At 33.9% G+C, this 14934-nt stretch overlaps 1 long non-coding RNA gene across 1 annotated transcript in view; it reads right to left on the bottom strand.

Annotated features, from left to right (window-relative positions):
* Window positions 1-14934, bottom strand: part of LOC106997176 (uncharacterized) — a 43031-nt gene that overhangs the window by 16437 nt on the left and 11660 nt on the right. The window lies entirely within an intron of this gene.

A 14934-nucleotide genomic window follows, 5' to 3' on the forward strand; every position in this document is an offset into this window, starting at 1 on the left:
AATATTGGTTTATTTAATATAAAATATTTTTTAAAAGGCTTAATTGGTTCATGGTTCTGCAGGCTATACACAATGTTGCCTATCTACCTGACTTCTTGGGAGGCCTCAGGAAAGTTACAATTATTGTGGAATGCAAACAGGAAGCAGGCTTATCTTACATGGCCAGAGTACAAATGAGAGAGAGAGAGACAGAGAGAGAGAGAGAGAGAGATGGGGAGGTGCCATACACTTTTAAATAATTAGATCTCACAAGAACTCACTATTGTAATGACAGAACAAAGGGGGTTGGTGTTAAACCATAAGAAATCACCCCCATCATCCAGTCACCAACCACCAGGCCCTACCTCCAGCATTGGGGAATACATTTCAACTTGAGATCTGGTTGGGAACACGAATCCAAACCATGTCATATATTAACTCAATTTATCCTTACACTAACCCACTGTGGTAGGTCATGTAGGTCAGGTGCTATTTATGGATGAGGACATCAAAAATTTAAGGAGTTAGCAATTTGCCCAAGGTCACACTGCCACTACGTGTTAGAACCTGGCCTAAAGTCATCTGGCTACAGCCGTGCTCTACACTGTCCCACTTCCAGTTTTTCTTATTCCAAGATCCCTGTGGGTGTATTTTCAATAAGACATAAGGTTTGGAACATTTATAAAATGAATTGTAGCTGCTTTAAAAAAGAAGATGTGTACAAACCATTTCCAGAAGAACAAACAATTACCATATTGACATATGCACATGTACGCATATTCACTTTCACCTAACACCGTTCATGTGCAATCTGTGTAATTGCAGAACACAGAGGTGAGTCTACTGGGCCATATCTGGAGCAATATTCCTTCCATCTGGAAATATGCTAATTATTGATCACTTAGTAGCAAGGTAGTGATATGATTTGGCCCTGTGTCCCCACTCAAATCTCACCTTGAGTTGTAATAATCCCCATGTGTCAATGGTGGGATCAGGTGAAGATAATTGAATCATGGGGTTGGTTTCCCCCATGCTGTTCTCCTGATAGTGAGTCAGTTATCATGAGATCTGATGGTTTTGTAATGGGGTTACCTATTCGTTTGGCACTCTCTCTCCCGCTACCATGTGAAGAGTTGTCTTCTGCCATGATTGTAAGTTTCCTGAGGCCTCCCCAGCCATGTGAATCTGTGAGTCAATTAAACCTCTTTTCTTTAAAAATTCCCAGGTCTTATGTATTTCTTCATAGTAACGTGAGAATGAACTAATACAGGCAGGCTGCATAATTACTTTTATATAATTTTAGATAATACTATACTATTTATATAATTTTAGATAATCCAATACTATTTTAAATGATATACAAAATGTCTCTATTGTCTATACCACCCTGAGTAATTGACATAAGAACATCCATAAGTATAGGAGAAAGATTGGAAACTAGCAAATCTTTTAAGAGCAAATGTTTCCCATTAGATAAATTAGTTTTCCATAGGCATCATGGAATTTTTTTAGTATTCAAAAAATTTAGGCTTTATAGTAGGTATATAAAATTTATACAATAATTCCAAGGGTCTTATATAAAATATTATACTTTATTATATATAATTATATAATTATTATAATATATAATTAATATATTATTGTACAATAAGTACTATAGGCAAAAATGTAGCTGATGAAAATATATGATTTTTACAGCTATGCAGTTGAATACCAGGAGTGTGTGTAATTTTTCATAAATACATAAAATTCACAAAATGTTTCAAACTATCTACTATTAATTTTCCAAGAAATTTCATTTTTTATAAAATAGAATACCTGCTATATTCTTCTTCAGATCAAGTCACAACCCAATCTAATATGTCTCCTCTCAATCCTTTATATGCCTGCATTTTTCTTTAAGTAATTCAAGTACAATATAAATACCGCACTTACGTGGATCTTACTAAAGGCTTCCCTGCAGTCCTTTTCTCAAGCCTTCTCTTGTTCCTCTGATGGTAATCACGCCAGTAAAGAGTGACATCTGTGCTTTAGATCATTTTGAGCCATTTCAGGTAGGCCATGTGTTGTACCTTGACCTAACATCTCATTTCTGTCCCCACTATTGTGGCCAATTAAATGAGGGCCTTATAAGGAGCCAGTTGACTGGTCTGGTTATGTGTGCCGTCTATCACCACAAGAGCTTAAGGGCCACAAATCTCTGTTATTACCAAGCTGTTGCTGCCAGAAGCATGCTGATTCTTGACAAAAAGATTAGGATCAATCAAATCTCCCCCAGGCTTATCAGTGGGACTTTTAGCCACACCTTCTACCTCAAACTTTCCCCTTCACCTCCTTCCAAACACCTACGCAGCAGCAAGCTAACAAGGTGTCTGCCAAACCATATGTTCATAATTAGTTAACTTCTTGCCTGTCGCTAGAGGCACCACTGATTCGGCAACAGCCCTCAAGGGTGTTGGGCATCCAGTAAGACACCACCAATCAGCACAGCCCCTCCCCTCAGCGATCAGAGAAGAGGCATACTTAATTCCAGCTGTGGCATTGTTAAATGAATTAACTTTATCCTCAATTTAAAAAGCCAGCAGGAAATCAAAGGAGACCCAAGTAAAGAAAAATAGAGAAAATGAAGAAAAAAAAAAAAAAGCTTGTAGGTTAACTCAAAAAGTCTGCTGAATGAAACTCAACTGGTTGGTCTCATTTAGCCAATCACTGCAAGGCAGGTTTCTGGCACGGTTGTTACTTCTGGCATAATTCTTCCTTTTATTTCCCAGTTCTGTGGTTAAGGTCTCTTGTTACACACAGAGGGGATTGATGATATAATTGTTTATGAGCCAGCAGAACACATTTTTAGGTAGTAGTGAAGTTACTTGGCAATGAGAAATTAATGTTAGAAACAGCAGTATACGATGCTGGCTAAGAAATCTCATCTCAAGGTAAGAATGTTACATATAAAATTAAATTTAAAATCTGCTCTTTCAGCCAATGCATATTTGAGTGTATGGTGTTCTTTAGAGAAAGAGTTGGCAAACAATGTTTTGCAAAATGTTCTAGGGCAGTGAGAACTCTAAAATATTTTCTGTTCCCATTGTCTAAGAAAGAAATGTCTCATATCTTGAAAAAATATGCATTTTTATTAACTATGCTAATTTTATTTAAATGAGAGGCACTGATGAATTACTCTGAACAAAATTATTTATATAGATGCTCCAATACATTCATTCATATAACTATGCTTAAATGAGTAAAACTTAATGTTAAAAGCATATATGATCCTGAATTTCAGTAGACACAATTTGGCAATGCCATTTTTGTTTTGAAGCTTTCAAGAATATGGAAAATAAATCTCTAAACTTCAAAAAAAGAATATATTTTCTATAAGTTAAATATTATAAACTGTTCTTTTTTAAATTTTCAATTTTTAGTAGGTATATATCTATATGGGGTACATGAGATACTTTGGTACAGGAATGCAATGAGTGATAATCATATCATGGTAAATGGAATATCTATCCCCTCAACCATTTATCCTTTCTGTTATAAACAACTTAATTATTATCTTTTAGTTATTTTTTAAAGTGTAATTAAATTATTGTTAACCATAGTTACTGTTGTGCTATCAAATACTGGGTCTTATTCATTTTTTCTAACTACTTGTTCTAAATTAATATACATTAATGTAACTATTAATTTTGGATTTGAATACTAATTAAGCAAAAATTAAGTCTACATTCTTAATATAGACTTTTAAAATAACAACTTCTATAAAAATTAAGAATAACAAAATGCAATTGTGTTAAAAAATGTTTTTATGCATAACACCCATGAGACCAAAAATGTGAACTTAACATGCAAAAAAAAAAATTTAAATTAAAAATAAGATTAAAGAATTTCTGTCAGAAATTATTATAAATGAGAAACCAGCTTATTATTTTAAACAATGCTAATATTATTATATTGTGATTTCGTTGCTATGGTTGGTGTTTACACTCAGATGACATTGTCTTGTGAAGTAATCTAAGAATTTTGGAAAACGCAAAGAACAGGGACAGAACAACTCAAGATGTAAATATCCACCAAGCATAGGTCACTGTTCCTACAAGTTAAATTTCAGCTTAAGATCTAATTTCATTGTCAATCACATAATCTCTTCTATTATATTAAATAACCATTGAGGTTGGCAAAGGACTCAGGGATCTTGAGTAACAGACATTGTCATGATGATATGTGGCTTAAAGTGAATTAAGAAACAACTGATGTGGCTTGGGACCAGGGAATTAGCAAACAGAAGCCAAAGGGAAAATGCAGAAACCACAAATTGGTACAAGTTACAGGCAATTTTCTTAATAACTCCCTTTACTATAATGTCAGACAAGCTATGTCAAGCGTCTTCTCTAACCTCTATGGAAAGAAAAACACACACACACACACGTTCACACACAGACACACAAAAAAACAGTTAACCAGAGCCAAATGCTTGCTTTCAAAGATAACTTGCCATCCTAAAAATATAATTTTTACAATTGCCATGAAGCAAGTAACACCTTTTTGAAAAATAAGAATAAAATAATCTGACAAAAATGCCCACACATTCATAGACCATTTTTCAGTTTAATCTCTTTATATTTTCAACTTTGATGTATTTTAAATAAACAAAGCATAATTCAACTAAAAATACAATCTGGATTCCATAGCCAAGGGTTTTATTTACAATTTCATAGTAGGAAGTCTTTATTTTAGCTTTCAATGTGTTGAACTTATAAGGAAATTTAAGATAAACATGAATATTATATTTATGGAATGTGAAGATACACAGAATAATAATGAAAAATAATGTTAATTAGATACTGATTTTGAGGAATCTTAAAATCGTGTAGCCCCGTTGCAATAAGAAATAGTGAACTTCTGAAGAACAGAAGAACAGATCACCTTGGTGATCAACTGTAATGAGCAGGTTGCTTAACAGAAAACTGAGCAGTGTGAGCAGTGCAGCCCAGAGGAAAACAAGAGCCTTATTGAGGATGATGTATTCCAGATTAGTGATAAACACTTGTTTAACAATGTACAAATGAGATTGGACAGAAAGAGACAAATATGAGCTATATTAAAGATTGAATCAGATGGATACAGCTAATGAAAAAGAAAAAAATTCAATGATATGCCATTGACAAGTTTTGGTTACCAAAAAAAAAAAAAAAATGTGACCATGGACAAGGTGTGATGTGAGGTAAAAAAGATTAGAAGTCAGAGTTTTGACAGGAAAAATGCTGAGTTTGGTGTTAGTCAAATTCAATCAAAGAAGTGATGTGCACAGCAGAGCTAAGTATCTGACAAAACTACAGTTCCAGTGATCAGATGGGGAACTTTTCAGTTTGAGAGTTACCGATCGAATGAAGATTACTAGACATATGGGAATGGGTGTGCTATTCAAGGCAGTGGATATAAATCACGAAGAGCAATAGGTCAGACTCTACATGTTTAACTCCCAGCATAAAAGGGCTAAAGGGAAAGTCACAGAACATAGAAAGAGTGTTAGCAAAGAGTCAGATAACAGAATCTACAAGACAATGAAATTATAGAAAACTAGAAAAGGTAAAAATATCTTGTGGAGTTTGGCAGTCAAGTATAAAGAAAATGGCTACAAATTCAAGTAAACTCAATCAAACAGCACAAGCATCCTACAAAATTCATTTCTTAAGCATGGTAATGATGGGAGCCAAACTGTTCAAACAATATGAAGGCAAAAGAAAATAAAGGAAACATTTTCTAAAGTATTATGTAATATGTTGCAAGCACACTTTTCAGAGATTGGCCAATAATTCTTTTTATTATGCTGTTCTTGTTTAGATTTTAATAAGAAGGTTATAATTGCTTTGTAATATGAATTGGAGTATGTTTTTTCTTTTTCTTTTCTTTGCCGTTTCTTATTTATAATAAATTGAGATTATCAGTTTTTTTTTAATTTGATTTAAAATTCACTTATAAAAACACCTGAGCTCAGCATATATTTTAAGGGAGAATTTTGACTATATTTTTTTAAAAAAACTTATCGTAGTATTTTCTGTTTATTTTCTGTTGGGTCATTTTGTTAATTAATATTTCTAAAAGATTGATCATTTCTTCTGTGTCTCTAAACTTATTTGTAATCATAAATTCACAACATTTTATAATTTTTTAAAAAATTGACTATAATATTGTGTCTCCCTTTTTTATTGCTAATATTTTACTATTTTGTCATAATCAGTGATCTATATGTATACCTATTTTATTCATTTCTTTAAAAACTAATTAAATAAATTTGTTTATTAACTCTATTTTTTCAGCTCTTTATTGCAATTACTCTTATTTTTTGTTGTTGCTTTCCTTTTTCAGTTTTTTCATTCTGCATTGTACCAGCTTTGTGGATTAAAAATTTAATTAGTTAATATTTGAGTTTTGTTTCTAAGTATTTTTAAAGTCTAAAACCATCTTCTAAATCTTTATTTCTCAAAAATTGTGATACAAGTTCTTTTATTTTCCATAGTTCTAAACATTTTATAACACTTTATTATTATTATTATTATTATTATTATTTGGAGACTGAGTCTAGCTCTGTTGCCCAGACTGGAGTGCAGTGGCGCGATCTTGGCTCCCTACAATCTCCGCCTCCCGGATTCAAGCAATTCTCCTGCTTCAGTCTCCCGAGTAGCTGGGACTACAGGCACACACCGCCATGCCCAGATAATGTTTTGTATTTTAGTAGAGAAGGGATTTCAACGTGTTGCCCAGACTGGTCTCGAATTCCTGAGCTCAGGCAATCCACCCACCTCGGCCTCCCAAAGTGATAGGATTACAGGCGTGAGCCACTCACTGCGCCCAGCCTTTTTTTTTTTTTCTTTAACCGGTTAATGATTTAGACATTTAGACATATGTTTTTATTTTTTAAAGTTGCTCTGTTTTTGGTTTACATTCTTGATTTCTAACTTTATTAAAGAGTCGGTAAGTTACTAGAGATTACTTACTAATTCCTGAGTTCAGCAATGCTTCAGAATAATGTTTACTGTCTGTATCATAACATCCCACTACAGAAAAGTGATAGGAATTTGGACTATAGTGGTAGAGTGGGAAAGGAAGTAATTTGAGCCTTGAGAAAGGTTTTTAGGACTGAGACTTCATGATTGCAGAAGGTTGACATGAGGAAGGAGTCAAGCATGATTTCTGTGATTCCAGCTGTGTGGCAGAATGGATGGTGTCACCATTACTGATACAAAGAAGATTGAGAACGATGGCAGAGACTGGGTCAGTTTGGGACAAGTCGTGCTTGTGTTGCCTGTGAGGTATTTAGAATGAGATAACAATAATGCATGGACTGAAAGTCCTTCTCTTGAGATCAAGAAAAAAGTTAAGACTAACCGTATGTATTTTCAAGTCATCAAGGCATAGAAAGTCATTAAACCAATGGCAATGGATTGGTTTACCTGCAAAAAATGTGTAGAATTAGAAAAGTGACAAGATTAAAATCTTGAGCAATTTCAATGGTCTGCCAGAGGAGGAGGAGTTACGGATAGAGAGTGAAGATGAAAAGAGGTGTGTGATATTATGGTAAGATAACAGGATAGAGTATTTTGAGAAAAAGAGATTCAAGAAGAAAATGTCATTAAAAATGAAATTAAGTAGAATGACTTAAAATTATATTGATACTTAATATATTATAGGAAGTTGAATTAGGAAATTGATGGGGATTTTAAACTGGAGTTCCCATTTGTATTATTACTAGTAATACTAATTGAGATTTCAATATTTCAGCAAGTTTTATGAATCATATATTTTTCTGTTGATAATATTGAATGGAGCTGTCAGAACATTCATTAAGTATGGTAAAAATTCGAACAACAAACTATCATGTGTTAAATGCCTACTGTGCTCCACCAGGAGCGATAAGCATCGTACACAATGCCACTCTAAAAAAAATTTCTATCTAAAGCACACAGTGATTTAAACAAAAAACTGCATCATTTAATCAGTATGTCAAGACGTCTCTCATTTTTTTTGCAACTTATAATTTGTCAAGACTTTTCACATCGTTTTATTCATTTGTGACTGTTGTGGAAGAAAAAAATGCGTTACTTCCTCTTCTCTTTACACATCTGCCTTAGCCCATAGAGAAGGACACCTCTCCTGTCTTCATTGCCTTGTTGGTTTCTGCCCACAGAAAGGGGAGCTGATCATTTGCCTGTTCTGAACATGAGTCATCTGCGCAGGCTTTGCTACTAGACAAGGTGTATTTTCTGTGAAAAGCAGGCAAATGCCCTGCTTTATCTTTCACTTTTTGTACTCAGGTGCTGTAGTTTTCTTTGTGCTACCTGCTCCTGTGTATAAAGCTTACCTAGCCATCAGCTGTCAGCGTCTACCCTTGCAATATAGCCACTGCTTCATTCTCTCAGTTCCATTCATGGTACAAGGTAAGGTAGAGCAGCCATACGTGCTTATGTAATAGTTGAATAAAGGGACTTGGGAGTTTGCTCCATAAAAGTAGCTATTCTAACATCAAAGGATTAGACATCTCACTTAGACATCCAGTCAAGTGAATTCCTTTACCATAGTTTACCAGAAAGTAATCCCCTGCATTGGGGATAAACACCCAAATTCACATACACACACACACACACACATGCACACACACATACGCACGCACACACACAGACTTTTCTCACTGATGTATTCTTGTGTGTCTGTGAATGCTGCATATGCTCCCTTAACAGGTACATTCAGAGGAGAAGAAATGAATTATATATTATGAATTACAAAACCCAAGTCCAGAGATCTTGGTATTTGACCAAGGTGAAACTATTAATAAAAGCAGATCTAGGATTTAAATACAGATATTCTCAGTTTATTTTCAGTATTCTTTCACCTGCCCTATAATTTTTCACACAGACATATAATTACTTAAATTTGAGTAATCAAAATGTATGTAGTGTTTTTCTTTCAATAGAATATTGGTCATATTTGTATTCATTAATAACTCAATCTAAAATATCTTATTTATTTACTAACACCAAGTAATATATGAACTATATGAACTTCATGAAAAAAAATAGTACTCCAAATTAGAGAAACGGCATTTTGAGAGTAAGAGTAAGAGCAAGAGAGAGAGGGAGAAGAAATTAAATGTTTAAACATACTTTGCATACCTGAATAGGAAATGAGATACTACCAGTTCAGGCAGTTGGCTTGTCATCTTATGTTCCTACATCGGAACTTTGATAGGTCAGAAAAGACATAGAAAAAGAACAAATAAAGAGTAACACTCAGTAAATGCATCAAAACTATACCTATCCCAACCTTGAAATCTTATAGTCTTAAAAGTCAGCCGACAGCCTCATGTAAAAGAAGATGAGTTCCCAGTAAAAATCCTTGAGACTTCTGAATAAAGTGAACGCACTATGGGATAACAAATGGAATATCTAATACTAGAGAATATAGAGCTAATAAAATAATAGAGAAAACAAGTATTTAAAATGTGGATATAAATATTCTCAAAAATATAAACATGTTGAACAACAGGAAGCAAGAATCAACCAAAGACATTTGTTGTCACAAATATATATGGCTGGCATAAGAAATAACCTCGGCTCGGCAGGGTGGCTCATGCCTGTAATCCCAGCTCTTTAGGAGACCAAGGCAGGCAGATCACCTGAGGTCAGGAGTTCAAGAACAGCCTGGCCAACATGGTGAAACCCCATCTCTACTAAAAAATACAAAAATTAGCCGGACGTGGTGGCAGGCACCTGGAATTCCAGCTACTCAGGAGGCCGAGACAGGGAGAATTGCTTGAACCTAGAGGCGGAGGTTGCAGTGAGCCAAGATCATGCCACTGCACTCCAGCCTGGGTGACAGAGCAAGACCCCATCTCAATAAATAAATAAATAAATCTAACCAGAAAGTATTAGCTGACGAAAAGAATGGATACAGCCTAATAAAAAAATGGAGGTTAGGAAGAGACTTATTAGTACTCCCATAATAGAAGTACCAGAAATAAAGAGAATAAAAGAGGCAATGAATGAAAAGAAAAACTGAGAATTCATTATAATTAAAGCCATAAAAGCTCAGATTGAAAAGTTATGTAGGATTTCAGTCCTTCAAGAGATGAACATTCCTACACCTAAAGACACAGCAAATGTAAGAGTATCAAAGATATTATCTGAGAGATCCCCAAAGAATAAGCAAATAGTCTACAAAGGAAGCAAAGACTCAAAGTCATATCTTAATCTAAGAATATTTTGACTGTTTTCATAATTTAATAAATAATAGTAATAAAAATGCAAATTAACTTCTCATCTCAAACTACATTATTCTCAGGTTGATGAATAGATGTTCATTTGTTTTTCACAAATTTCCCAATCCTGATTTCCTTGAAATTTAATAAATAAGTTTATAATAATTTCATAGTTAAACAGGTCTTTGTCAAATTGCATTTGTCTACTTTCTAAAGCCTATTCTTAAAAAGCACACAGGGGCATCATAACTCTCTTTTACATTATCATCAAGCAGAGAATTATCTCAGTTGAGAATTGCAGCTTTTAAATAGAATCCTACTCACATAATTGAACTATTTTCCGTTGGTTTCTAAATGTGCTTCCCCATGCTTTCATAAATTTAAAGATAGAGGACAAAAAATTCAAGACTGATTGTTATTTAAAGCGAATTAAGTTAACTTCATGCTACAGAGTCATAATAATACAAAATTCTATAATTGCTGCAACATTTATTTATTTTATATTAAATTAAAAAGTGAAATTACATTTTTCAATCAGAATATGTATTGTTTTAAAGAGACGTTAATCCCTTACTTCACTCCCAGAAGCTCCCTCTAGTGCCTGAAGGATGCAACAGCTCACTGGCAAAGGATTTGTGAGAGACAGACATGAGAATTTTAGTGTCTAAAATGTCTGGCTCAAAGAGCATAGAGATTATCAACTCCAATACCCATTCTTCTTACAAATGGGAAAACTAAGGGTCCAGAGAGAATGCTTTGTTTAAGCTTACGCTGTTAGTGAGTAGTATATCAAGTAGAAGTCAGGTTCTCCACAGAACATTCCATTCTACTCTGTAGACTTGGATTTGGGACAGACAGGCCCAGAGCAGAATAAAAGCAGAAAACTTTAAGAAGATGAGATTTTTTAATTGAAGAAGTTAAGGGATGAGGAAACAGTCATTGGGATAAAGGAGAAAACAACAAGGTTAACATTAACAAAAAGGGCTAGGGAATCATAGCTATACGTTTAAAGAACAGGAACCCACGGCGGGCGTGGTGGCTCATGCCTATAAATCCTAGCATTTTGGGAGGCTGAGGCGGGCGGATCACGAGGTCAGGAGATCGAGACCATCCTGGCTAACACGGTGAAACCCCGTCTGTACTAAAAAGACAACCACCACAAAAAAATAGATGGATGTTGGGGCAGGCGCCTGTAATCCCAGCTACTTGGGAAGCTGAGGCAGGAGAATCGCTTGAACCTGGGAGGCAGAGGTTGCAGTGAGCCGAGATCGTGCCATTGCACTCCAGCCTGGGCGACAGAGTGAGACTCCGTCTAAATAAATAAATAAATAAATAATAAAATAAAGAACAGGAACCCAGAGACAGGGTGATTAAGATGATGAGTTAAAATTTAATATACTTGAGAGTTTATGGATAGATGATTGGAAATATTCTTAAATTGAGCATTTGCAAAAATATAAATTTTATTTGTGGATCTTAAGATCACTAATGAAGTTTAGCTACTAATTCCCCACTTATTAAAATCTGTTATTAACTATTGTTCTCTTCTTGTCAACTCTCTCAATAGAGATTGCTCACACTGCAGAATATGAAAATGCCAAAGCAAGACAATAAACCTTGACTTCCTGCCCTATCCTAGTTCACGATAATGGACTGGCAGGGGGGTTATTAGTTCAAACAGCCATGATGTATTATCCTTAAGTCGTGTGTGCAACTTTTGGTCTCCCCATCCTTTTGCCAAAGTGTACAAAGGACAATTCCTCTATAGAGAAAACTCTAAGAATTACCTTCCTTTAGAAACACAACTGTAAACAGCCTCATTGCCCTATTCTTGGGTGTGTGACTTTTGTCTTCATACCATGTCTGAGAATTAGTTTGTAAAAATATATTCAACTGTTTCTTTTTAACGAGTATTTAATGTGAGAGTGTGCTGTATGTATAGAGATGTACATCCAACAGGTCATAGTCTGGTGGGGAAAACAGGAAGGTACGGAAGAGAAGCGGAAAATATGGTTTCCAATACCTTTCAATTCTCAGCACTTTTTACATCTTAGCAGTTCTGAAATGTGATGCTGAGTTCGCTGGAGATATTATTACCAAATACATCCTGTCAGGTACTAAGGATACTTGATACATGAGCTACTCTTCACCAACAATACCAGTGTAGGAGGTGAGTGCGTAAGGAAGATATAGCTGGAGTGGGACTCTGAGAAATAAAAATGTGTTAGACAAGAAGCTTCCACATGGAATAATGCACTATGAGAGCATGGGATTTTAAAAAGTGTTGAGTATGCTGGGGAATTGCAAGTAAGTAGATGAGAATTTCTGAGTTTCTATGCTACATCATTTTATGGAATGCAATAACAAAACTCCTCAAGGCTGACTTGTTTACTCATTAATTGAGCAGTTTCTTGTCAGGCAAAAGTAGTAGAGATTTGGAGACAAATTTCTGTTAAGTCACTTTGAAAAATGAGAAGACTTCATAGTAATTTAGTTCTTTTTCTATTTTCAATTTTCACAATCATCATCATAAATAAAGACAAATACCTAATAAGCTAAATATATTGAGAACCGAACTTGTGCAATGTACTATAGTTAGTATTTTTTCCAACATCATCGCATTTTATTTTTGCAAAAAACTTTTATCCCTGAGGCAATACTATTGAACCACTAGCATCAGAGAAACAGACAAAGTATCAGTGCATTCCACAAAAATCTTCATCACATCATTTAGCAAGTTTCTGTATCTAAAATAGTATATAAAATACATGATTCCTTGTTTTTTATGTGAAACATTAGAGTGAACTTAGAGAGCTATACTTAAGAAAGTTTTATAAACCTGATGGAAATATCATCAAGAAAGTTTTATAAACCTGATGGAAATATCATTAAGAAAGTTTTATAAACCTGATGGAAATATCATTGAATCTAAAATGTTGGGGAAGACCTAAGTGCTGTAAAAATATTCCAGTAATGAACAAGAAGTTGGTGGCTTCATGAAATTGGATAATAGTTCAGTACAGGGAAGTATGGTGGGAACTATGGTAGAAGACTAGATGCAAAAAGAGATCTAAGTACCAACTGCAATTTTACATATATATATATATACACACACACACACACACACACATATATATATATATATATATATATATATATATATGAGATCACTAAGGCATGTTATGAAAGTACTGATTAGACCAAACCAAGTTGATGGTTTTCATCCCTCACCACAACTTCTATTTCTTCTACTCATTCACAATCATACCTAGGAGTATTCAGTTGCTCATGTGAGAGCCTCAAGTCCAGCAAATTATTCAATAAATTACTACTCCAAGAGGTTGTCTAAAGTGAATCCTAGACTATTTTCTAGAGAAAGAGATCCAAATACATTTTAGTAGCTTTGGGATACCTTTCACAATTTCACCTTGTCCAATTATCTGACAATAATCCATTATCTTTCTATCACTTTGCTCTCTGATCCCAGTTGATTAATTTAAACTGTTCAGTTTTTCATTGAATTTTTGGCAAATTTTATGTTTTGCTATAAATGTGAGAAATGTAATTTTGTTTGAATTTATGTCTTCATTTCTTCATATAGTCTTACATTATGGTCCTAGAGTAGAATTAATAAATAGGTATTAACAAGTAAATATTCTTTATATCTATTACCAAAGTGTTTTACATAAATATTTTACTAATGTATGCTGTGTGACTGTAGTTTTGACAACACTGGATTATACCTTTAATTTTATTTTCTACTAGGAAAAGTAATATCTCATTTTAATTTGTGATGTAAAAATAATTGGTAAGAAAAACAGTAAGAAGTAAAAATTCTAAATTATCTCAGCAAAATATAGGAATAACTGCATAAAATAGAGCATAAAATAGTGTATAAAATAGAGCACAAAACATTTTAAAGGTATCTTGGGAGGGGCAGATGAGAGTGAGAGAGGTAGCTAAAAATATTTTTAAAATATAATCTTATTGGATGAAAGGAAAGAATGAAAAACTAGAATGCTTCCCTGAGATAACTAATTGAGTTTATCAGTCAGTATACAAAATATGGTACCAAAGCTTTGACCAAACTTGATCCACCTGTTTTCAAAAATACTAGTTCCACTTCTTACTACCTGCATAACATAAGGTAAGTGCTTCAATTCCTCAGTAGTTAGATATGACAATTATCCCTATCTTATAGGGATGTTGAGAGAACTGAATTAGACAGTACAGATTATTATAGATTATTAATTATAATAAAATACATATAGATTCCTAACACTTCAAAAAGGCACACAGTGTATACTTGATAAATTATTATTATTACTGTAACAGTTTTTTATTCATAGCAATAGAGTGAAATGTGTCTCAGTATGAACATCCAGAGGGAAAGACAGCTACTTAATAATAAAAATAAGGTATGATTTCCAGATTAACAAGGTGAAAAAATGGAATGAATACCAACTTTATCAAGCACATAAGAATAAAGATTGAATAGAAAAAAGATACAAAAGCATTAACATTAAGAAAATAAAAATGGAAAATAAAAAATGAAAGACAGAATGTGAAGCAAGGTGTTTTTAGAACACTGAAGCTATTCTGTATGGCACTGTCATGGTGGCTACAGGTCATCAGACATTTGTCAAAACCCATGGAAAGTACAACACAAGAAATGAACACTAACGCAAACTATGGAACTC

Source organism: Macaca mulatta, chromosome 2 (assembly GCF_049350105.2).
Source record: "Macaca mulatta isolate MMU2019108-1 chromosome 2, T2T-MMU8v2.0, whole genome shotgun sequence".
In the NCBI taxonomy this organism is placed as follows: domain Eukaryota; kingdom Metazoa; phylum Chordata; class Mammalia; order Primates; family Cercopithecidae; genus Macaca; species Macaca mulatta.